This window comes from Nomascus leucogenys, chromosome 21 (assembly GCF_006542625.1).
Source record: "Nomascus leucogenys isolate Asia chromosome 21, Asia_NLE_v1, whole genome shotgun sequence".
Lineage (NCBI taxonomy): Eukaryota > Metazoa > Chordata > Mammalia > Primates > Hylobatidae > Nomascus > Nomascus leucogenys.
Genome location: NC_044401.1, coordinates 67,366,177 through 67,392,256, shown reverse-complemented (window position 1 = coordinate 67,392,256; position 26,080 = coordinate 67,366,177). Strand labels below are relative to the sequence as shown.

Here is a 26,080-nt window from a genome sequence, read left to right as displayed (position 1 = left end):
GGTCTTTAACCAAGTCTTTTAGTTTTACCTATCAGAATTCTGTTTGAGACGCTAAGTATAATTTTGAGAAATAAATAATATGAATGTCCTAGATGTTTTTGTGTTTATTTAAATATGGTATCTGTGAACTGGCTTCATTGGTTTCATTGTTTCTTTTTCTTTCTTTCTTTCTTTCTTTTTTTTAAATAGAGTCTCACTCTGTTGCCCAGGCTGGAGTGTAGTGGTGCACTGAAACCTCCACCTCCCAGGTTCAAGAGATTTTCATGCTTCAGCCACCCGAGTAGCTGGGATTACAGGCGTGTGTCACCACACCTAGCTAATTTTTGTATTTTTAGTACAGATAGGGTTTTGTCATGTTGCCCAGGCTGGTCTTGAACTCCTGAGCTCAAGTGATCTGCTTGCCTTGGCCTCCCGGTGCTGGGATTAATAGAGAATGGGATATGGCCTATGTTGCTTAGGCTGGTCCCGAACTCTGGGCACAAGCTATTTACCACCTCAGCCTCACAAAGTGCTGGGATTACAGACATCAGCCACTGTGCCCAGCCAGGTCATTCTTTATATCTGTGGAGAGAGAGTCTTTAATTCCTCACTTTCTTGATGGATTAGTAGCCTCATGGCTTCATTAACCACAGGTAACCATAGAGGTATACCTAACCTTTAGTTTCCCGTAAACTGCCTGTCGTTAGCCTGGAAGCTGTGTGTAATTTACAGTCCAGATCACAGGCCACTGCTGATACACCAACAGGTCCCCTGCATGCTGTCCTTGAAAGGGAAGAGTTAGATATATTGAGTCGAGAAAGACTGAGAGAAAGAGAGATTGGTTATTTCTGTCATCTTTCAGAATTAAGTGTATGTTAAAGTGAGGACTCTGTTCCTTATATATGCATCATATATATGCATTTCGGAAACTCTTGACAAAGTTGGAAGAACTTTGGAAGAAGCTGAAAGTATAAGGTGGAGAAGTCTACTAAATCCATACCAGCTTTTTTTTTTTTGGAGATGAAGTCTTGCTCTGTCGCCCAGGCTGGAGGGCTGGAGTGTAGTGGCTCAATCTTGGCTTACTGTAACCTTCGCCTCCTGAATTCTAGCAGTTCTCCCTGCTTCAGCCTTCCGTGTAGCTGGGATTACAGGCGACCACCACCACACCCAGCTAATTTTTGTATTTTTAGTAGAGGCAGGGTTTCACCATGTTGGCCAGGCTCATACCAGCATGTTTTAATGCAACTGTTAACAATATTTTGTTAGTGTATGGTAGAGATGGTAAACTGGCTGGGACACTGGGCGTGCAGATATAGATCAGGTTGGTTTTGGGGAAAGTAGGAGGTATGGTCACTGTGTTTTGTTTCCTTTGATGTCCTTTGTACATCATTGCTGGTTAATATCTTTTTTATGTTTTTAACCTTTCTTTCTTACACTTTTAGCCAGGCAGATACACTTGACCCTTAAGCAACACAGGTTTCAACTGTGGGGGTCAACTTAAACATAGATTGAAAGTACAATATTTGTAGGATGTGTGAAACCCGCCTACACAATGGATTGCTTTTTTTGTATTCGTGGGTTCTACAGGGTTGACAGCGGGATTTAAGTATATGCAGATTTTGGTATACACAGGAGTCTTGGAACCAGTTCCTGAAGTATACCAAGGGATGACTGTGCTGTCATAGTCTTTATTTTATTTTATTTCATAGTTTATCTGAAACAGGGTCTTGCTCTGTTGCCCAGGCTGGAGTGCAGTGGTGTGTCCATGGCTCATGGCAGCCTCAACCACCTGGGCACAAGCAGTTCTTCCACCCCAGCCTCCCGTGTAGTGTCTTGGTCTTTAAAATTTTTTCTTCACCTAGGTTCTTTTTACCTTTCCAGTCTTCTCTTGCCACCATTCTTAACTTTTTCACATTACTTGAAGTTCACTGAATATGCAGTGTTGTACTGTGCTGGTGTTAAATTCTCATAGCACTTTGTTGTTAATTGCCTCATATGTTCTTCCTTATGGGATACCTTCAGCTTGTCTTTTAAGACTGTTCAGATGGCCCCCATTCAAATATGTATTATTTACTGAAAAGTTTTCTTGGATCTCCTTTTCTTAATAAAAACTGCCATATTTCTGACATGCATCAGTTGCATTTTCTGTTACAGCTGTTTGCTTACTAGTCTGTTTCTACTTGTGGTTCTGTAAGTTTGAGGGGGCCGAACTTCCCTTACTCAGAATGTGTCACACAGTAGGAGCTGGGTTAGATAAATGAATAGAGGTGTTTACCATATAATGACATTTTAGTCATCGATGGACCACACATATGATGGTGGTCCTATAATAGTATAATGCCGTATTTTTACTGTACTTTTTCTATTTTACCTATGTTCAGACATAGGAATACTTAACATTACAGGTTTGCATGCTAGGAGCAATAAGCTATATACCATATAGTCTAGGTGTATAGTAGACTATACCATGTGGGTTTGTGTAAGTGCACTCTGATGTTCACACATTGGAATCATCAGATGACACATTTCTGAGAACACACCCCCGTCATTAAAAGATACATCACTGTAGATGAAAAATAAAACCGTGTCTTCATCTACAAAGGAACTATTATTTTATTTTATTTTTATTTTTTGGGAATGGAGTCTCACTCTGTTGCCCAGGCTGGAGTGCAGTGGTGTGATTTCAGCTCACTGCAACCTCCCCCTCCTGGGTTCAAGCGATTCTCCTGCCTCAGCCTCCCTAGTAGTTGGGATTATAAGCATGTGCCACCACACCCGGCTACTTTTTGTATTTTTCATAGAGATGGAGTTTTGCCATGTTGGCTAGGCTGGTCTCAAACTCCTGACCTCAGATGATCCGCTCCCCTTGACTTCCCAAAGTGGTGGGATTACACATATGAGCCACCATGCCTGGCCCCTAGAAGCTATTATTTCTAACTTTAGAAAATAATAGAAATTATTATTCAGATTGGAGTCATGAATGTGAGTGGGTGAAAGGGTATTCTGAGTGAAGTATACTTGCTCTCTCTCTTCTCTCCCAATTTCCATATGTCCAGATTCTGTCTATTCTTTGTCCACTTGGCTCTTGTCTGAGAGCTTCCCAGATTTTCCTAGAATATAATAGCCTTGCCATTTAAAATTTTGTCTTACTTTCCACTCTATATTAGGGGTATTTTGTTATAAATATTATTCTGCCAAGGTGTAGGCTTCTTCTAGAGGGCATAATTTGGTGGTTGTATCATTATTTCCTTCTGCATCGTGTGTCACTATTCCTTCAAAATACAGATTTACTATCTTAGCTTGGGATGCTATAATAAAATACCATTGACTGGGTGACTTAATAGAAATTTATTTCTTCATGGTTTTGGAGGCTGGCAGTCTAAGATAAGTGTGCCAGCGTAGTCAGGTTATGTGGTAAGGCTTTCTTCTTGGCCCTGTTTTTTTGTTTCGTTTGTTTTTGAGACAGGGTCTTGTTCTATCACCCAGGTTGGAGTGTAGTGATGGGACAATAGCTCACTGTAGTCCTAGGCTCAAGCAGTCCTCCTGTCCTCAGCCTCCTGAGTAGCTGAGACTATAAGCACACGTCCCCACGCCTGGCTTATATTTTAAAAAAATTATTTTGGCCAGGTGTAGTGAGTGGCTCACGTCTGTAATCCCAACACTTTGGGAGGCCGAGTCAGGCGGATCGCTTGAGCCCAGGAGTTTTGAGACCAGCCTGGGTAACGTAACATGCTGAAACCCTGTCACTACAAAGAAATGCAAAAATCAGCTGGGTGTGGTGGTGTGTGCTTCTAGTCTCAGCTACTCAGGAGGCTGAGGTGGGAGGATCACTTGAGCCTGGGAGGTCAGGGATGCAGTTAGCCAAGGTGGCACCACTGCACTCCAGCCTGGGCCACAGAGTGAGACCCTGTCTCTTTAAAAAAAAAAAAAAAGTTAAAAAACTTTTTTGTGGAGACAGGGTGTTGCTAGCCCAGGCTGGTCTTGAGCTCTTGTGCCGAAACAGTCCTCCAACCTTGGCCTCCTAAAGTGCTGGGATTACAGGTGTGAGCTACTGTGCCTGGTGTTTCTGACATAATTGGTTTGTCCTCACATGGTGGAGAGAGTGTAAGTTCTCAGGTCTCTTCTTATAAGGGTGCTAATCCGATTACGAGGGCTCCTCCAAAAGGCCTGGGCTCCAAATACTATCATATTAGGAGTTGGGGTTTCAACACATGAATATTAGTGGTGTGGGGTGGACGGGTAAGGGCACACATTTAGTATATAACACTTGTCAAAGATTTGTGCATTAGTCTATCTTGCTTAATGTTTACTGGTTAAATTCAGGTATAGATTGCTTTATGAAGATATGTTTTTGAAAATTATGTTAACTAATTTGTGTGTAGTAAATGTTTTAAGTGAACTCATATAGCTCACTTAAAAAGAGTGGGAAGGAGAAGGGGCTGGGATTCATTTTATTTCATTAAAAAAAAAAATTTTTTTTTTTGGAACAGGATCTTACTGTTTCACCCAGGCTGGGGGTGCAGTGGCAAGATCACTACTCACTGTAGCCGCAATCTCCCTGGCTCAGGTGATCCTCCTTCCTCGGTCTCCTGAGTAGCTGGGACTACAGATTTGCACCACCATGCCTGGCTAATTTTTATATATTTTTTTGTGGAGATAGGGTTTTGCCCTTTTGCCCAGGCTGGTCTCAAATTCCTGGGCTGAAGCCTTCCTCCCACCTCTGACTCCAGGGTGCTAGGATCATAAGCATAAACCATCACACCCAGCCTGGAATGTATTAAATGTATACCATGTGACAGGTTAGATACTTTCAACATAAATTAGGAAAAAAATACTGGTGTGAATTTTCTCAAAGGGGAAGCTCTGTTTATCACAGTGTTTGTGTAATTCCTGATTTTACATTGTTTGCTCACATTCCTTCTCATGTTTATTAAGGTATCACTTAAGTCAACAAATATTTATTGAGTATATATTCTGTTCCAAGTACTGCGCAAGGTATTGGGGGTGCTGTGGTGAGCAAACCACAGTATCTGGTAGTAATTTAAAAAATTATTTTAACAGTTAAGTATTACATTTCTATATATATATGTGTGTGTATATATATATATATATATATGTATATATATGTATTTTTTTTTTTTGAGACAGTCTCGCTCTGTTGTTCAGGTTGGAGTGCAGTGGCGCAGTCTTCAAGTGATTCTCCTGCCTCAGCTCCCGAAGTAGCTGGGTCTAGAGGTGCCTGCCACCACTCCTGGCTAATTTTTGTATTTTTGGTGGAGATGGAGTTTCACCATGTTGGCCAGGCTGGTCTCGAACTCCTGACTTTAAGTGGTTTGCTCTCCTTGGCCTCCTAAAGTGCTGGGATTACAGGCATGAGCCACTGCGCCCAGCCTGTTTCTTTTAATATTTTGCTTATAGCTTTTATCAGCATTGGCCCTTACGAAATACGTTAACTTCATTTTAAAAATTAGGCCTGGAGGAAATCTTTTATAAATGTAGCCCTTTAAGAGAGTAATTTTTTTCAATTGATTTTTAAATAAGCTTAGGTTAGGGGCCTAAGACTGATGAGGTATAGAAGGTCAACAAACAATTGTTACTTTTGTTGTGCATTGAAAAGTTTTAGTTATGAGGTGAAGGTTATAGTGTCAAGTGGTAGTAGCCTCATAATGTGTGAAGTGCTTAGTTCATAATGTGAGAGAGCTTGGTTAGATTAGATGGGAGTAAAATTTAAATTTTTGCCTTTAGAATTTTTTCTGCTATATATGTAAATTCCAAAGATTTTGACATAATTACAAACTTTAGTAAAATGAAGTTTAATCCTATAATATCTTTGCTACCAAGTTTAAGAACTTCAATAAATATCATCATTATGTTTTTCTCCACATTTTAATATCTCTGAAATTGGAAAGTGTTTGAAACATATTGGTGACCTAGAATTGCAGCTTGCCGCATTTCTTTCTTTTTTTTAAAACAATGCAGTCTTACAGTTGATGCTGACTTAAATTTAATGGATACAATATTAATAACTCTTGGAAGGCTTAGGATATTGGATAGTACACGCAACTTGGAAGAGACATTCACTCTTGAAGGAAAGACTTCTGAGTATTCAGTATAAATAGGCTGATTTAAATAATGGTGTGTTTTAGGTAAGAAAATGTTTTAAGAAACATTTTAGTATGTTACTTTTATATTTAGTTCGTATTTGCCCAGAAGTTCAGGTCATTGTGAAGATTAGTGGGTAAAATTGCATCCTTACTTTGTGACTGTTTAAGAGATTTTGCCTTTTTAAAATTGTTAATGGAACAATACAAAAACTTTAAATTATGGAATCATTATGGAATGAAGTTTCCTTCCTTTTTTTTTTTTTTTTGAGATGGAATTTTGCTCTTGTTGCCCTGGCTGGAGTGCAATGGCGCGATCTCAACGTCTGCTCACTGCATCCTCCGCCTCCTGGGTTCAAGCAATTCTCCTGCCTCAGCTTCCCTAGTAGCTCAGATTAAAGGCATGCGCCACCATGCCTGGCTAATTTTTTATTTTTTAGTAGAGACAGGGTTTCTCCATGTTGGTCAGGCTGATCTGGAACTCCTGACCTCAGGTGATCCTCCCGCCTTGGCGTCACAAAGTGCTGGGATTACAGGCGTGAACCACAGTGCCTGGCCAGAATAAGATTTCTTTAATGTGCCCTTTTTAAAAATCACTGAATTTGGTATTGAGATGAGGCATAGGGTGTTAAAAAACAGGGCCGGATATTTAAAATATGTTTTTTATTACAAAAGTAGGAAACCTTGTTTAAAACAATTTAAACTGCAGTAGTTCATCAAAGGAAGACATGACAGTCCCTCCATTTCTATCCCGTGTAATATAGCATATTAATTTAGAATATACTTAATATTTATGTGCATTCAGTAAAATAAAAAATGGAAGTGGACCATTTAGTAAGTTGCTTTTTAAAAAGTCACCGTGAAAAATGTAAGTATACTTGAGTAAACCTTTGTATGTTAAGGAATTAAATTCAGATTTTTCAGGTATAATATACTTGAAAGAGAAATGCCAGAAGCCACTTAAAAGAATAATTTGGATTACCTTTGCTTTTTGGTATTCAGTTTGAATGTTTTTGTTTCTGAATTAGAGTTTTATCATTAGTAGCTTAATTTTTCTTAATTTGTATTTTCACTAAGCATTTACCTTTTTAGTACTTTTAAAAGGTAAAAAGCTTATGTTAAAAATAAAATAGTTTTTATAGATATGATTGGATGAAATGAACAGCCTTTTTCAAACTAGAAATTTAAATTCATAATATATACATCATAAATTCAAATCTAATTTCTAATGTAGGAAAATCAGTGTTTGGGTCTGATGCAGGAACATTTATATATTTTGAAGATCTAGGATATTTATGTTGGAAAAAGGTAAAATTGACCAATTTATAATCAAGGGTAGAAAGGAAAATCTATCAAACTAAAATCAAGGGATAAATTTCTATGAAGAAAGGAAAATAGCAGTAAAGTTACTTTATTGGTATTGATCTGTCTTAGGAGGATTGTCAGTGTGTATAACAACATAGAGGATCTTTTACATCCTGTAGGGTTACCTGCAGAGAACCAAACTAAAACCTAAATTCTCTGAATATTTTGGTGGACCTTAAGGTGTTGGGTAGTCTGCTGGACTGAGTGTTTTAAATGGTTCATTTGGGAATGTCCACCCAGATTTGAATTAATTTAGTCTCACAGCATTTTAAATATTAAATAGGAAATAAACTTCTAAATTATAATTTGAAAGCCCGAAGGAGTTTCTCTCTGTCCTTAACTTCCTTCCTTCCTCCCTTCCTCCCTCCCTCCTTCCCTCCCTTTTCTTTCCTTTTCTTTTCCTTTTTCTTTCTTCACAGCTCAGATTTCTGCTTTTAAGCTAAAGCATTTAAGATTTAGTCCCAAAATAATACTTGGCTTTTTGAAAGCATCAAATTCATTAAAAAATTTTTGCTTCCAAGCAGCACAACTGATTCTGGTTAACTTAAGCCCAGAAGAAAACTAGGAAAGAAGGGAAAGAAATATTTATTAGAAGGATATTGAAGTAGCACTTAGAAACAAGGGTTGAGCTACACTACCAAGCCAAAGGGTATGAGGATGGAGCCCAGGGACCTCAGCAGCAGGACCTAGCAAAGGACTGAGTCCCAGTCTTGGTATCTTCCATATTTCACATTTTTGGAAGAAAATACCTGATTGGCCTGGCCCTGGTCAGGTGGGGTGATGAGAGAAACCGAGCTGGCTACTGGAGGCCCGTCCTTGTGTGTTCAGCACCTTTTAAAGAAAATGGGAACCATGAGCTGGGGAGGTGACTCATTAGTATATGCTATAATCGGCATATATGTGTATACAGTACCTGCAATTCATCATATTGGTAAAACGTGTTAAAATTATTATCTTAAAACTGTTGTGAAGGTTGTAATGGCAACTTACTGTGTCAGTGGGAATCACCTTCTGACCTTTAAGGATCCAGATAAATTTAGCGCTGACCCTTGTTCTATTATTATGAGATGTTTATTGTTCTTACTAAGATCTTTGAATTGTTGAAATGCTTTTATTTCTTGATACTGTAGCTTCTGTTAGCCTAGTATCATGGAACCTGATCTTATAAGGAAAAAAGGACACAGAATTGGTGATTTTGGTCTGGGGAAGAATATAATAGTTGCTTTAAGGAAGTTATAAACAAAGTGCTTTGGGAGCAGTAACTTATATTTAGCAGTGCATCATGGTGCAAGGAGGCATTTCAACTTAGTCTGGGCAGAGGGAACAGTGAGCAAAGGAATAGTAAAGTTCAGAGCTGTGGAGGAAGAATTAGGATAGATTAGAAAGGGTCTTGCTAATGCATAGAATTTTGGCTTTAGAAAGACATTAGAAGTTAATGAAGGCTTCTGAGCAGAGAAAAGATAAATCAGAGCTTTGCCCTGGAGAAATTGAGTCTAATTCAAAGGAATTAGGGAAATCACTCAGGAGACTATTATGGTATTTAAGCTGGAGGAGATGAGAATTTGTAATGGTGCAGCATTAGTGGGAATGAACATGAAGGTTCACAGACAACATTGGGTTATGTAGATAATATCTGTTCATCATTCTCACCTTGCCTGGGTTTTGTATAGGTTTCCTAACTTGATTTTGCTTGCCCTTTCTAGTCTTGTCTAATATATGCTATTAATAGTAGTCCTGCTACAATGTAAGTAAGTTATTCTCATGATTAAAATCTTTCTGCACCTTCTCCCTTGCTCAAGTTAAAACTTAAGGTTCTTATGAGATTTAAAGCATAAATAAATAATTGTGGCTCTACTTAATTTGATATTTTTCTATTTGTTCCCTATGTTTTTCTTTTCTCCTATATTACTCAATTCTCTAGTAAATTCGTACTGCTTCATCTCAGTGACTTTGTACATATTGTTCCCTTTGCTGGAACAAAGACCTTACTTTTCCTTTGTGCACATTTTTTCTCCCTCTTCTTCTGTATTGCTCTTGACTTTGTGCTCATTTTAAAAGATACATGCTAGGGGTCATCTCTTCTAGAAAACCTCCATTGACCCTGAATTAGATGTGACTCAGCCCCCTTCTGTCATCATATGTAAAATTTGCTGTGCCATTATTTTTTGTTTAAATTGTGAGCTCCCTGAGGGCAACTAAATTCTTTATGTATCTTTTCTTACCACGTAATAGCTTAGGGATGCATATTTGCATTAACTTTTTTGGCCTATACTGAGCTTATGCAGCCCAGGGCAGCTTTGAATGTGACCCAACACAAATTCATAAACTTTCTTGAAACATTATGAGATTTTTGCGATTTTTTTAAAAAAGCACATCAGCTATCATTAGTGTTAGTGTATTTTATGTGCAGCCCAAGACAATTTCTCTTCCAGTGTGACCCAGGGAAGCCAAAACATTGGACACTCCTGGCCTATACTGTTCCTGTAACTAGATGTCATGATGTAATTAGAGTATGGATTCTGAAGCCATAATTCCTGGGTCGAAATCCTAGCCCTGTTACTTATTACCTGTGCAATTATGGGCAGTTTATTTAACCTGTTTCGAAGTTGTCTTATTGATAATAAAATGGGGAGAGTAGTACTACCTAACTCATACATATGCTTCTGAAGATTGAGTTAATATGTTCTAAGCACTTTGGACAGTACCTGGCATTTGTGATTATGTATGTGCTTGCTATTTTTATTATGCATTACAGTTCAAATATGAATCTATTCCCCTATTTTTTTATTTTTGAGACAGAGTCTTGCTGTCGCCAGACTGGCGTGCAGTGGTGTGATCTCAGCTCACTGAACCTCCACCTCCCAGGTTGAAGCTCTTCCCCTGCCTCAGCCTCCAGAGTAGCTGGGACTACAGGCGCGCGCCACCATTGCCTGGCTAATTTTTTGCATTTTAGTAGAGACGGGGTTTCACCATGTTGGCCGGGATGATCTCGATCTCCTGACCTCATGATCTGCCCGCCTTGGCCTCCCAAAGTGCTGGGATTACAGGTGTGAGCCACTGCTCCTGGCTATTCCCCTATTAATTGCCAAAGCAGTTCTACACATAATTCCCAGATCTGCTTGGAAGGTGGCATTTTTTCTACCTGATTTCTTTTTTCTACTATAGATGGTTTGTAGACATTATTCCCACAGAGTGGGCTTCAGGATATTCATTTATTCAATCACCAGATAATTATTACGTGCCTACTATTTGCCAGATTTTGTATTTGTTTTATATATATGAATAAATTCTTGGTACTTGTGAGAGAGGTGTGTGTGTGTGTGTGTGTGTGTGTGTGTGTGTGTGTGTATAAATATGTGGGCAGACAGTAGATGATTAAATAAATTATATATTATGTTACTGGATAGTAAGGGCAATGCAAAAATAAGAAAAAGGGTAAGGGAAATGAGAGTTAAGAGTGGAGAATGTTACAGCTCTTTTAGAATTTGTCTAGTAGGCTTTCTGGGAGGTCTTTACCAGAAAGCCTCCCCATCGCTCCCCTCAAACTCCCATGTTAAAAAAACCTTTTTTTTTTTTTTTTTTTTTAAACAGTGAATAGGTAGTTGGATTTTTTTTTTTTTAAGAGACGGGGTGGGCTGGGCCCTAGTGGGTCACGCCTCTAATCCCAGCACTTTGGGAGGCTGAGGCAGGTGGATCACTTGAGGTCAGGAGTTTGAGACCAGCCTGGCCAACATGGTGAAACCCCGTCTCTACTAAAAATACAAAAATTAGCCAGGCGTGGTGGCACATGGCTGTCATCCTAGCTACTCAGGAAGCTGAGGCAGGAGAATACCTTGAACCCGGGAAGTGGAGGTTGCAGTGAGCTGAGATCGCACCACCACACTCCAGCCTGGGTGTCAGAGCAAGACTCCGTCTCAAAAAAAAAAAAAAAAAAAGACAGGTTCTTACTATGTTGCCCAGGCTGATTGCAAACTTGTGGGCTCCAGTGAGCCTCCCGCCTCAGCCTCCCAAAGGCTCGGATTACAAGTGTGAGCCACCATGCCTGGCCCAGGTAGTTGGAATTTTAAATAAGATGGTCAGAGGAAGTCTCATTTAGAAGCAGACATTTGATCAAGGCCCAAGAATAAGGGAGTCAGCCATGCAATATATAGAAGATAAATCCAGGTAGAAGACTTTTTTTGTTTTTGTGATAGAGTCTCGCTCTTTCATCAGGCTCGAGTGCAGTGGTGCAATCTGTGCCTCCCGGTTTCAAGCAATTCCCCTGCCTCAGCCTCCTAAGTAGCTGGGACTACAGATGCGCGCCACCATGCTCTGCTAATTGTTGTATTTTTAGTAGAGACGGAGTTTCACCATGTTGGCCAGGATGGTTTTGATCTCCTGACCTCGTGATCCGCCCGCCTAGGCCTCCCATAGTGCTGGGATTACAGGCACTTTTGTGAGCCACTGCGGCCAGCCAAGGTAGAAGAATCTTTCAGTGCAAAAGCCTTAAGTAGGACTTAGTGTGTCTAGTCCTTTCACAGACTAACAAGGAGGCCACTGTGGCTGAAGTAGACTGATCGAGGAGAGGAGGAGGTAAAGGGAATGGGGGAAATATAATGTAGGGCAATGTGGAGCACCGTAAAGGCTTTGGCCTTTGAGTGAAATCCAGAGCCGTTGCAGTTTTTTGTTGTTGTATTTTTGAGACAGAGTCTCACTGTCATGCAGTGCGAGTGCAGTGATGTGATCATGGCTCACTGCAGCCTCGAACTCCTGGACTCAAGCAGTCCCTCCTACCTCAGTCTCCTGAGTAGCTGAGACTACAGGCTTGCGCTACCATGCCTGGCAAATTTTTAATTTTTTTGTATAGACAGGATCTTGTTGCCCAGGCTGGTTTTGAACTCCTGGATGCAAACGATCCTCCCACCTTGTCCTCCCAAAGTGTTGGGATTACATCCTCCCACCTTGTCCTCCCAAAGTGTTGGTATTACAGGCGTGAGCCACTGCGCCTGGCTAGGATTACAGAGTTTTGAGCAGAGAAGTGACGCTATCAGACTTAAAAGAATTGTCCAGTGAATGGCTGTGCTGAAAATACATTTGAGTAAATTAAGCTAGAAGCAGGGGTATTGAAATCAGGCTAAGAGATGTTCCTGGTTTGAATTAAGTGGTAGCAGGAGGTGTTAAGAATTAGTCACATTGTATATGTATTTTGAAGGCACAACCAACAGGATTTCCAGGCAAGATAGAGTGTGATGTGAAAAAGAAAGAAAGGAGTCAGTAGTGACTCAGGAGTTTGTCTGAGCAGCCGAAGTGTGGAATTACATTACATCTGAGAGGTGAAAGGCTGTAGGAGGAGCAATATGTGGGAAAGATCAGAAGTTCAGTTTTGGACATGGCAAGTATTAGTTGGCCAAATGGGTGGGTGGATGACTGGGGATCAGGAGTCATCCTGATAAAATTGGCATGCAGATAGTATTAAAATCTCCAGACTGGATGAGATCACCAAGTGTAGATAGAAAAGAGAGACTGAATTGTGAGTGCTCCAGCGTTAAGCAGTTTGGAAAACCAGAAAAGGAAAATGAACATGAAAGATAAAAGAAAACCCAGGAAAATAATTAAGGAGGAGTGATCAACTGTGTAAAATATTATTAGTGGGACATTTAAGAAAATTGTCCACTGACCAGTGGATTTAGCAATTGGAGGTCATTGGTGATCTTGATAAATGCAGATTAGGTTTAGTGATGGGACAGAAAGCTTGGAGTATATTTGAGAGATAATGGGAGGGAGACAGCTGTTTTGAGGACTTTTATTACAAAGCACAGCAAATTTTTAAATGGTATTGGAACTGGGAGGGTAAGTGGAATAAAGAATAAAGTTTAAAAGGGAGAAATATCAGCATATTTATATTTGTATGCTGGTGGGAATGATCCATTATTAGCAAATAAAATGTTGATGTAGATGATAGGAGAAAGGGGAGAATTGCTCAAGTGATGCTCTTGAGTAGGTGATCAGATGGCAAATCTGGTATATAAATAGACCAGAGCATGGATAGTTCCATCTGTGATAACAGGTGGGAATTCAGGGTGTGTACATGTACATGACAGTAGGTAACTGGTGGGACTCTGGAAATTCCCTATTGTTTTCAGTTTTATAAGTGCAACAAGAAGCAAGGTCATTGAGTGTGAGGGAGGGAAAACTCAATGTAGGGTTGAGGTGAGAAGATACGAAATAGTTACTGGGAGAGTCAGAGAATGAAATAGACTGGGGATAATGTCTGGTAGCATTTATAGTTTACTCAAGATCAGCCAGCATGGTTGTGGATTTTTCTTTGTCTTTGCTTTCTTTCCTATGTTTGTGTAGGGACAGATTTGGTGGGGATTGCGTTGATTTTATTTTTAAATTACAGTGAAGCCAGAGAAGGGCTAGAGAACCAACTATATCTGAGGGAGTGATTATAATTTTTTTTTTCTCTTTTCTCTTTTTTTTTTTTTTTTGAGATGGAGTCTCACTCTGTTGCCCAGGCCAGAGTGCAGTGGCGTGATCTCGGCTCACTGCAACCTCCACCTCCCGGGTTCAAGCCATTGTCCTGCCTCAGCCTCCTGAGTAGCTGGGATTACAAGCACGTGCCACCATGCCTGGCTAATTTTTGTATTTTTAGTAGATACGGGGTTTCACCGTGTTGAGCCGGCTGGTCTTGAACTCCTGACCTCAGGTGATCTGCCCACCTCGGCCTCCGAAAATGCTGGGGTTACATGTGTGAGCCGCCGCACTGGGCTGGATTATAATTTTTAGAATTGAAGCTGGGTAATGAAGGGAGAGAGGTTGTCAGAGGGTTGAGGGACAGTAAAAAGGTAATAGAATCAATGGATAGGAAATCCTGGTGGAGTCAAAGAATTTTTGGAGTAAGTATAACATATGTGAATGTCTTTTAGCTCATCAAGAACTATAAAAATGTAGCTAAGGTTTGACAAAGCTAAGTGATAGACCTCTCCTCTATACTTTTCTGTTAGTTGAAATATTTCATTTATTTTTATGGCTGGGCACAGTGGTTCATGCCTGTAATCCCGGCACTTTGGGAGGCCAAGGTGGGTGGATCACCTGAGGCCAGGAGTTCGAGACCAGCCTGGCCAACATGGTGAAACCCTGTCCCTGCTAATAATACAAAAAAAATTAGCTGGACATGGTGGCATGCACCTGTAATCCCAGCTACTCGGGAGGCTGAGTCAGGAGAATCACTTGAACCAGGAGGTGGAGATTGTAGTGAGCCGAGATTGTGCCATGGCACTCCACCCTGGGCAACAGAGTGAAACTGTGTCTCAGAAAAGAAAAAATAAATATTTCATTTATTTTTAAAAAACAAGCAGTTTTGTGAATGGGTGGAGAAGCAACGTTGGGTAGAGATTTTATCCTCTCTGATGAAAGAGGATATTTAAAGCGCCTTTAGAAGTATTTCTAGGACCGAGAGAATGCCAGTATAAGCCCAAGCATCTTATTGTGGTCTAACACAGGTCTTTCTCACTGTTCTAGTCTTCCTTACTAATGCCATCTCAGAACACTACCCTCATCCCCAAAGCTGTCTGCATATATCTACCATATTACTCAGATGTTCTCCCCATCCTGAGTTTCTTGAGGAAAAACAACTATTGGGTGCTTACTAGGTGGTAGCCATTTTGCTAAGCACTTTGCTTATACTAATGTTAATCCTTACAGCAACAGAAGTAACTATTATTATCCCTGTTTCACAGATGGGGGAAACAGAGAGGCTAGGGTAATCTGCCTTAGGCCCTGCAAATGAGAAAGTGATTGAAATACCTGTTCAGGCTTCCAGACTCCAGAGCACCACCTGACTCTTTTTAAATTGATTTTTTTTATTATTTAGTTTTTACTTTTATTAAAGTTATATGCACACACATTAGTGAATTTATTAATACGACAAAGGTCACAAAAAAGTCTCTGTACTTTCTTTTGTTTTACTCCTGAGAGACAACCACTTTAAATTTTCTTTGTTTTTTATTTTTTGAGTTGCAAGTAAAACTGCTTTAAAATCATTTAGTTGTTTCTTTTGGTGTTTACCTTTTTCTTTTTTTTTTTTTTTTTGAGATGGAGTCTCGCTCTGCTGCCAGGCTGGAGTGCAGTAGAGTAGCATGATCTCGGCTCATTGCAACCTCCAACTCCCTGGTTCAAGTGAGTAGCTGGGATTACAGGCACACACCACCACGCCCAGCTAATTTTTGTATTTTAAGTAGAGGCGGGGTTTTACCATGTTGGCCAGGATGGTCTTGATCTCCTGACGTCGTGATCTGCCCGCCTTGGCCTCCCAAAGTGCTGGGATTACAGGTGTGAGCCACCGCACCCAGCCTACCTTTCTATTTCTAAGGTACAGTCTTTTTACTAGTTACTTTTTCTCTTAATTTTACAGTCTAGTTACTTTTTCCCTTAAATGTCTGATTTCTTACTAATGAAAGTTAAGATTTAGTTTCTTTTACGTACTCCTTCTCCAAGCATACACACAAACTTCCCACTTTAACTGCTCATTTTTTCCAATATAATTACGTTGAAATTTTGGTCACATTAGCATTCAATATATACGTTGTCTCTGTGAATGCTAGTTTTTCATTTAATTTTCTGTATGCTTATGACTAATTCAACCCCAAATTTTAGTTGTTTATATATCAATTTCATGTTTTAAAAAAAAATCTTGTCAAGCCTTCTTAACTGCTCCATTCTGGACTGGTTGCTCTCTAGACCTGCCTTAATCCTACCATGTTATGATGAAGATGGAAATCTTACCATCTTATGGTGGGAGACCCGTGTTTTATCATCCTGTAATTAACTGTTTGTGTTGGAGTCTCAGTATTCTAGATACCATATCATGCTCTTTCTTGGTTTACATCGTTTTGATGGAATGAGAGGAGTCACAATAACAATTTTTTTTGTTTTGTACTTTCAGTATCTGAAAATGTGTTTATTCTACCTACTTATTTGATAGTCTGGTTATTCTAGGTTGAAAATTATTGTCTCTGAATTTTGAAGGAATTTTTTCATTGCTTTCTTTGACACCTGTTGATAAATCTGGAGCCCTCTTTGTATGTGACCTGGTTTATGTCCCTGAAGTTTTGTAGAATCTTCTCTTTGATTCCAGAATTACACAGTGTGCTTTGCTGTGAGTCTATTTGTCAGCTCTTGTGTTGGTCACTGTTCAGCAACTCTTGCGAGTTCTCTTAATTTGAAAACTAGTATTTTTTAATTCTGGGAATTATTTATGGATTGGTTGGTTGAGGCAAAACATGCATAAAATGAAATTTACCACTTTTTAACCATTGCTAAATGTACAGTTCAGTAGCATTAAGTACATTCACAGTGTTGTAGAGCCATCATCACTATTCATTTCCAGAACCTTTTTATTGTCCCAAATATAAATTCTGTACCCATTAAACAATAATGACCATTCCTCCTTTCTTCCAATCCCTGTCTAGCTTTTGTGTCTTTGATGGATTTTAGGTACCTCACTTAAATGACATTATAAATTATTCCGTGTCTGGCTTATTTTACTTCACGTAATGCTTTCAGGATTCAGCCATTGTGAATAACACTGCCGTGAATGTTGGTGTGCGAGTGTCTAAGTCTCTACTTTCACTTCTTTTGGGTATACACCTAGAAGTAGAATTGCTGGATCATATAGTAGTTCTGTGTGTAAGTTTTCGAGGAACTGTTTTCCACAATGGCCACACCATTTTACGTTCCCATCAGCAGTGCCCAGTGGTCCCAGTTTCTCCATATCCTCACCAGTGCTTATTTTTCATTTTAGAAAATGTTTTTGATTTAAAATAATTATTGGTTTCTCTCCACTTTTCTGTGTGTGTGTGTATTTTTTTCTTTTTAAACTGGTCATTTAGACTTTGGACCTCTTGTACTACTATTATAATTTTCTGATTGCTTCCCTCCTTTTTATAAATGTCTTTAAACAATGCACCTTTTAAAAAGAGTGTTAAATGGTGCCATCATTGAATCAGTAGTTCTGTTTTATTTTAACTCCTCCTCTTCCCTCCGAATCTATAGTTTTTTTTTGTGTACAATTTTCCAGGTAACTCAGAAAACTTGCTGACCATTATTACTCAGGATATGGAGATTCCTACCAGTTAGTGGACCCATATTTTCCTCCAGTTTCTTAGTCTTCAAGAATCCTAGCTCCATTTGATAACTATGAGTAGTGATTTTTGAATAACTTCTTTTGGAGGGATGAGACTGCAGCAAGCTATAGTTTTGTTTTGTTTTTTAGAGACTGTTCCTCTTTTGCCCAGGCTGCAGTGCAGTGGCACAATCATAGCTCACTGCAGCCTTGAACTTCTGGGTTCAAGCAATCCTCCTCCCTCAGCCTCCCGGGTAGCTAGGATTGCAGGTACATGCCACAACGCCTGGATAATTTTTTAGTTTTTTGTAGAGATGGGATCTCGCTATGTTGCCCAGGCTGGTCTCAAACTCGGCTGGGCTCAAGCAGTCTTCCTGCCCCAGCCTTCCAAAGTGTTGGGGTTACAGGCATTGGCCAATCTGCCTGGCCCCAGTTTTGTTCCTAAACATTTCCAACGGTTCAGATCATTGGTCTGGGCAAAGGTAGCTGAGACCTCAAAAGCACAGACAATAAAAGCAAAAATAGTTGAATGGGATTACATCAAGCTAAAAAGCTTCTGCACAAGGGAAAAGTCAGTAGACTGAAGAAAATGAAATGGGAGACAATATTTGCAAACTATCTTTCCGACAAGGGATTAATAACTAGAATATGTAAGGAACTCAACTCAAAAGCAAAAACACCAAATTATCCAATTAAAATGGGCAAATTATCTGAACATTTTTCAGAAGACATACAGGTATATGAAAATATGTTCAACATTACTAATCATCAGGAAAATGTAAATCACAACCACGATGAGATGTTATACACCCCAGTTAAATGGCCATTATCAAAAAGACAAGCCAGGCATGGTGGCACACACCTGTAGTCCCAGCTACTCGGGAAGCTGAGGTGGGAGCATCACTTGAGCCGAGGAGGCAGAGGTTGCAGTGAGGTGAGATTGCACCACTGCCCTCCAGCCTGGGTGACAGAGTGAGACCCTGTCTAAAAAAGGAAAGCAAAAGAAATAGCAGATTCTGGCAAGGGTGCAGAAAAAGGGAAACACTAGTACGCTGCTAGAGGAAATGTAGATTGGTACAGCCACTGTGAGAAACAGTGTAGAGATTCCTCAGAAACCTAAAAATAGGTCTACCATCTGACCTAGCAATCCCCACTGCTGGATAAGTGTCCAAAAGAAAAGAAATCAGTATGTCAAAGAGATACCTGCACTTTCTTTTTTTTTTTTTCCATTTTTGAGATGGAGTTTCGCTCTGTTGCCCAGGCTGGAGTGCAGTGGCGCAATCTCGGCTCACTGCAGCCTCTGCCTCCCGAGTTCAAGTGATTCTCCTGCTTCAGCCTCCCCAAATAGCTGGGACTACAGGCACACACCACAACGCCTGGCTAATTTTTGTATTTTTAATAGAGACCGGGTTTCACCATGTTGGCCAGGCTGGTCTTGAACTCCTGATCCACCCGCCTCTGCCTCCCAAAGTGCTGGGATTACAGGCATGAGCCACTGTGCCCGGCCGATACCTGCACTTTAATATTTATTGCAGCGTTATTTACAGTAGCCAAGATAGAGAATCAATCTAAGTATCTATAAATGGATGCATGGATAAAGAAAATGTGGTGTATATATACGCACACACAACAGTGGAATACAGTCCAATTCAGATATAAAAAGAATGAATGAAGTCCCATCCTTTGCACCAATATGGATGGAACTGGAGGTCATTATATTAAGTGAAATAAGCCAGGCACAGAAAGACAAATATCACATGCTCTCATGCATTATGTTGGAGCTAAAAAAGTTGATCTTAACAGAGGTAGAGAGTAGAATGAGGGTTATCAGAGGCTGAGAAGGGTGGGGGTCCACGGATGAATAGAAATTGGTTACTGGGTACAAAAGTGCAGTCAGATAAAAGGAGTAAGTTTTAGTATGTGATAGCACAATAGGATGACTATAGTTAATAATTTATTGTGTATTTCAAAATAGCTAGAGAGGATTTGAAATGTTGCCAGCACAAATGATAAATGTTTGAAATGGATATCCCAAATATCGATTTGACCAGTACACATTGTATGCATGTATCAAAACTATTACATGTATCCCGTAAATATGTATAGTTATGTATCAGTACAAATTTCCAGTTTATCTTTTTAGTTTTGTCATATGTAGATGGAGATTCCCAGGAAGGGTTAATTGATTTAATAGTGTTGACATGTTCATTTTCCATGTATTCAGTCCTTAAACCAAAGTACAAATTGTTCGTGTGATAGGTACTTTGCTTTTAATGATTTTTTTCTTCTTTTTCTGAAAGTATGAGATACAGAAAAATGCATTCCAGATAGTTACTACTTGCTTGGCAATTTTAAAGTAGCACATAACTCTGGGATATACTTTAAAGTAGCAGTGAAAGCAATCTGTATATAAAATTACACAAAATAAACGAATACCAAAATATTAAAAGCTAGCATAACAGACATTGTTAAGATACTTTTGTTGTACTTTCAAACTCAAGATTCTTCAGGATAAAACCTTTGTGTTAAAATATACAGTAATCTCTCACCACTTGTGGCAGTGCCAACTCATTTTTATATTTCAGTAACAGATACTTTAAGTTTTAATCATTTACATATGTCTTTCAGTCTCCTTAAATTTAAAAATGGAATGATTATTGTCTTCTTTGCTGTATATCGCATGGATTGGTCTTTGGGTTGGATGGAAAGGGGATTTTTTTTCCCCCTCCACTTAATACACAGATGACTACACCCAAGAAAAAAATTCTAGATTAGATCTTCATAGCACATTGTCCTGTACAACTGAAAGTGATTCATGAGATAGATTTTAATGCTAATGAGTATTTTTTTAAATGAATCATGTATATATTAGGCTTAGATTATTTAGATTTCTCTTTCCCTCTTTCTTTAAAAAGCTGTATATACATGTGCCACAAATTTTATTCCTCAAATTTTGTGACTTTGATCTTGGCAGTTCTGATTTCCCCAGCCTTATCATTTTAAGGTAATCAGTAAGATGTTAACAAAAGGGATGGTGTATTGCAGTGTTCTCCACTAGGAACCACTTCCCTCCCATGGTTCTTTTGGCAATGACTAGAGACATTTTTTTACCACTTGGAGTGAGGATTGCTGCTGGATAGGGGTCAGGGATGCAAATATCCTACAGTGCACACAGACAGCAGCAGCTCATCACAAGCTAAAACCCTTTGGCTCAAGATGTCCATAGTGCTGAGTTTGAGAAACTCATTTATTGTTTATATTAAACACCTACTCCTTGCTTTACTTTAGTCAATATATTTCCAATTCCTTTTTCTGTAAGGTTCAGCTTAAAGTTCCAACTTTGTCCTGAGGCCCTTCCTTGATGAGCCCTAAACCTACATTGTGACCTTTAGGTTCTCTTTTACCATCACTGAAATCTCTGCAATTAAGTGTTTATGATGTCTTATTTTCTGTTTAATATCTGTAAGTCTGGTTTTCCCAATGAATTTCCTTTTATTATTTTAAGCACACTTGCTGGCAGGAAAAAAGTAATTTTGTTAGTCAAGGATTGTCGCATATTTCTTCAGGACTTGCTAACTGCTGTTGACCTTGATGTTAGGGCTGAGTTGGTAGAACGAAAAAAAGGGCCCAGGTCTTACCTACCCGATCCTATCTGACACATGTGGGGGTGAAGGGATAGATCAGTCCCTGTTGATGGCAGATTGGAATTGTTTATCAACTAGATTGTAGAGGAGGTGGTAAAAAGCAGTAGCAAAAGCGGTGAGAAAAGTGACTCCCTAGTTGCAGGGAGGAAGGTAGATCCGCTTCGGCCATTAAGCTAGTACAAGTTAAAAAACTCAACATCTCTTTGTTGACTGTGGTCATTGTGAGCCATGCTGTTAGAAGAGTCATCTTTGGTACAGCACTTACGTAGAACGGAGGAGTCTATGTTGGTATAGTAATAGATTCTAGGGACATTTTTTTTTCTTTTTCTTTTTCTTTTTTTGAGACGGAGTCTCACCCTGTCGCCCAGTGGAGTGCAGTGTCACCCAGGCAGGAGTGCAGTGGCATGATCTTGGCTCACAGCAACCTCCACCTCCTAAGTTCAAGCAATTCTCCTGCCTCAGACTCCTGAGTAGCTGGGACTACAGGTGCATGCCACCATGCCTGGCTAATTTTTGTATTTTTAGTAGAGATAGGGTTTCACCATTCTGGCCAAGTTGGTTTCAAAATCCTGACCTCGTGATCTGCCCAGCCAGGGACATTTTCAATAAGGGCTCAAAGGCTAAAAATGAAGCACAAGTCAGGCTAACTGGAACATACCGTTGGTTGGACTTTTTGTTTTAATTGGTAGGGAGAGGTGGATGAATAGATAGTAATTTGAATCTTTAGGCATTTTTAGAATCCTTACCATGAATATGTAAGTTGCCAAGAAAGAAACCCAAGTTTACACTGAGCTTTTGTCTGAAAGTTTGTGTTACCTTCTGAAGCTTTCTTTTCATCTGATTGGATCCTTTATGTGTACAACCATTTAGCACTCTAATTTGAAAAATTCACTTTCAGTGGCAAATACTTTCCCTTCAGAATTTTTGTCAAAACTTTGTTTCAAAGCAGGTACTATGCCATCTTCAGATAGACGTTTATGAGCAAGAAAATATGTAACACTTAAAGGATAATTTCAAAATAGGAAACATAAATATTTTAGTGTCATTTCATTTATATAAAAAACAGTACTTTTTTTATGAGATTGAGTTTTGCTTTTGTTGCCCAGGCTGGAGTGCAGTGACACCATCTCGGCTCACTGCAACCTCAGCCTCCCGGGTTCAAGTGATTCTCCTGCCTCAGCCTCCTGAGTAGCTGGGATTACAGGCATGCACCACCACGCCAGCTCATTTTTGTATTTTTAGTAGAGATGGGGTTTCACCATGTTGGCCAGACTGATCTCAAACTTCTGACCTCAGGTGATCCACCCGCCTGGGCCTCCCAAAGTGCAGGGATTACAGGTGTGAGCCACCATGCCTGGCCAAAAACAATACTTTTTACCTTCGAAGCAGTCAATATAGAATGAGAATCCAAAAATTATGTTCATACTTGTATCACATAATTTACCTTTTCCATAACACAAAAATAAGCAAAAGACAAATAATTTTAGAGAGGTGGGGAATAGGCCCATGGTTCTTAACAGGGGACAGTTTTTGACTCCCAGGGAACATTTGATAATGTTGGGAGACATTTATGGTTGTCACAACTGGAGTGGGTGGTGTGCTACAGGTTTCTAGCAGGTAGAGGCCAGGGTTGTAGCTCCACATCCTACAATACAGAGGACATCCTCCTGTGACAAAGAATTCTATCCAACTTGAAAATGTCAGCAGTGGCTGGGCCTGGTGGCTCACGCCTATAATCCCAGCACACTGGGAGGCCAAGGCGGCGGATCACCTGAAGTCAGGAGTTTGAGACCAGCCTGGCCAACATGGCGAAACACCGTCTCTACTAAAAATACAAAAATTAGCCAGGCATGGTGGCAGGTACCTGTAATCCCAGCTACTTAGGAGGCTGAGGCAGGAGAATTGCTTGAACCTGGGAGGCGGAGGTTGCAGTGAGCCGAGGTTGCCATTGCCCTCCAGCCTGGGCGACAAGAGTGAAACTCTGTCTCCAAAAAAAAAGAAAAAAAGAAAAGAAAAGAAAATGCCAGTAGTGCCAAAATTGAAGAAGCCCTGGGATGAGGGATTGCAAAGGACCTATTAACACATAAAACAAGTGTCTTGTGGTCAAAATCAGGTAAAAATATTCCATTTCACTAGCAATGAAGGAAATGCAAATTAAACTGTTCTGTACTAGCATATTGACAGAATTTTTGAAAGGTCATCATACTCAAATGAAACATGTTGCTTTATATTACTGATGACACTATGAAGTGTGGTACATCGTGTCTGCGGAGTTTTTGAAGGTCGAATCAAAAGTCTTGATATATGTACTTCATACTTTGGACTCAATAATTTCACAGAAATCTATCCTCAGGTGATAAATAGATGCCTACAGAGTTTATTGTTAGGCTGTTAATCACATAACTGCATAGTTATTTTTAATTGTAATGCAGTAGATGTGACCTGATTTTTTTTTTTTTTTTTTTTTTTTTTGAGACAGTCTTGCTCTGTCACTCAGGCTGGAGTGCAGTGCAGTGGCATAACCTCGGCTCACTGCAACCTCTGCCTCCTGGGTTCAAGCGATTCTTCTGTGTCAGCCTCTCTGTAATTCCAGTAGCTGGAATTGCAGGCGCTCACCACCATGCCTGGCTAATTTTTGTATTTTTAGTAGAGATGGGATTTTACCATGTAGGCCAGGCTGGTCTCGAACTCCTGAGCTCAGGTGATCTGCCTGCCTCAGCCTCACAAAGTGCTTGCATTACAGGCGTGAGCCACCTCACCCAGCCCTGTTTTTTTAAACTGTGATTAATTATTTATGACACAAATATGTGGTGCAGTTAAAAATCTTGCTTTCAAAGACATTTTGTCCCATTCAAATACCCATATTGAGTAAGGAGGGGGGAAAAAGGAATATTAGGATGTCAAATTTGAAAAATATATTAAAATGTTACTTTAGTGATGATGATTGACTGCAGATTATGGATACATTTTACTTTTATGTCTTTATTATTTCTTACAATGGCTGTACTGTTGATGTAATCAGAAAAAAACACATTTTTTAGTTTTTAAATCCTGTTAACATTTTGGAGTAGTCTCAGTATTTTTCAGTTTACTGACTTATCTGTCCTTTACCACGTATCAGATTTTCATATATGTGTGGGTCTGCTTCTCCGCTCTCTTCTGTTCCACTGATCTGTTTTAATGTTCAGTTAATTGACAAGATGTAATATGATGTGGAATGATAATATAAAAGAATCTCTTGTTTCATGCCCCATTTATAGAGATAGTAATTTTTGTTTTAAAATTAGTCCTTAAAAGTGTCATAATTTTATGTAAGCAACTCACAGTGTTTTCTTACTTTTGCAGATCTTTCACTTATTTAATTCAGTATTCAGATTAAATATACTTGTTTTGTTTGCCTCAGTCATATAATTAAGACTGAATTATTTGACATTTTAAGTCATCTGATTGAAATATCTGCCTTTTAAACATTAAGTGTATTTTAAGTCTGTCACCTTTAATGAATGATCATCTCCATTAGATTTTATTTGTTCATTCTTCTCAAATTCCCGTTTGATGTTTATAAATGGTGCAGTATTTGCTATCCTTTGGAGTAGCTAATAGTAGTAGGAGTCTCCTGAGCTTTGTTGTGTTCTTAGTGTTCCTCACAGTTTGTGTGCAGTGCAGATAGGCTGAGTAGAGGGTAATCTTAGTAGAATTGGAAATGGTAGGAAGCAGTACGTTAAGGTGGTTGGCCGCTGGCCACTAAATTGTTGTAGCACCACTTGGGAAAAGAAGAGATGGATTTTCTGTCCTTAAGCCTCTGGAAAATACCTTTAGCCTTTAGAGAATTGTGAGAGAAACATGTTTGAATATCAACTTGTGAGTTCCTGTGGAGAAAAAAGGTCAATGTAGAATCTAGCACCAGGATATATTTATTAGAGATACGAATTGTACTTTCCTACAGGAGAAACTGCAAAAATGGGAAAATGGAAGGGGAGAAGAAAAAGGAGGTGAAGGGAGGTGAAGCTACTTAAAGTTAATGGGTGATTAATTTCAGTACATTATTGAGTTAATTTCAGCAAAGTAGATTTAAAGTTTGAGTATGTATTTTATTGGAGGGGATTTTATGTGGAGAAATTTGTTCTGAAGTTGAAAATGTGTTTATATTTTATGAGCATCTTTAGAATAATTTGAGTTTCATATTGAAAACTAAGGGTTTTTTTGTTCTCATGTGTACTCATCCAGTGAGTGTACATTCCTAAGAAATTGTTTTTGTTGCCAAGTTTTTAGTTGATTTGTTCGTGGCCTGTTTTTTGTGCCTGAATATAACTTCTTTTTTTTTTTTTTTTTTCCGGATATGGAGTCCCACTGTGTCGCCCAGGCTGGAGTGCAGTGGTGCAATCTTGGCTCACTGCAACCTCCGCCTCCCGGGTTCAAACAATTCTCCTGCCTCAGCCCCCTGAGTAGCTGGGAATACAGGTGTGTGCCACCACACTCAGCTAATTTTTGTATTTTTAGTAGAGACAGGATTTCACCATGTTGGCCAGGATGGTCTCGGTCTCTTGACCTTGTGATAAGCCCGCCTCGGCCTCTCAAAGTGCTGGGATTACATGCGTGAGCCACCGCGCCTGGCCCCTGAATTATATAACTTTTTGGGAAGCATTTTCTGTTTTTGTTTTTATCAGATAGTTGTCCTCCATCAAAAAGCTGTATCTTTCACATTTTATGAATGCCCTCCCCGTATATATATGTGGAATAGTATCACTTGAATTGCATCGTATTGACCTAATTTAGAGTAACTGCTAGATTTATTCGAAAGTTAAGACTACAGTGTGTTCATAATTCATGTCAATTTATGGGGCTTAATTTCTGTCTCATGAGTTAGTGCCATAGAGTCTTTGAAT

The 26,080-nt window shown here is 39.5% G+C and overlaps 1 protein-coding gene, 1 long non-coding RNA gene and 1 pseudogene across 2 annotated transcripts in view; all 3 read left to right on the top strand.

The window, feature by feature from the left end:
• Positions 1 to 26,080, top strand: part of PPP4R2 (protein phosphatase 4 regulatory subunit 2) — a 71,035-nt gene that overhangs the window by 19,715 nt on the left and 25,240 nt on the right. The gene's annotated exons all lie outside the window — the stretch shown is intronic.
• LOC115832040 lies at positions 622 to 19,953 on the top strand. The gene is made up of 3 exons (XR_004027515.1): positions 622 to 745; positions 9,149 to 9,152; positions 19,941 to 19,953. It is a non-coding gene; the product is annotated as an uncharacterized LOC115832040 (long non-coding RNA).
• LOC115832194 lies at positions 10,908 to 10,973 on the top strand (annotated as a pseudogene).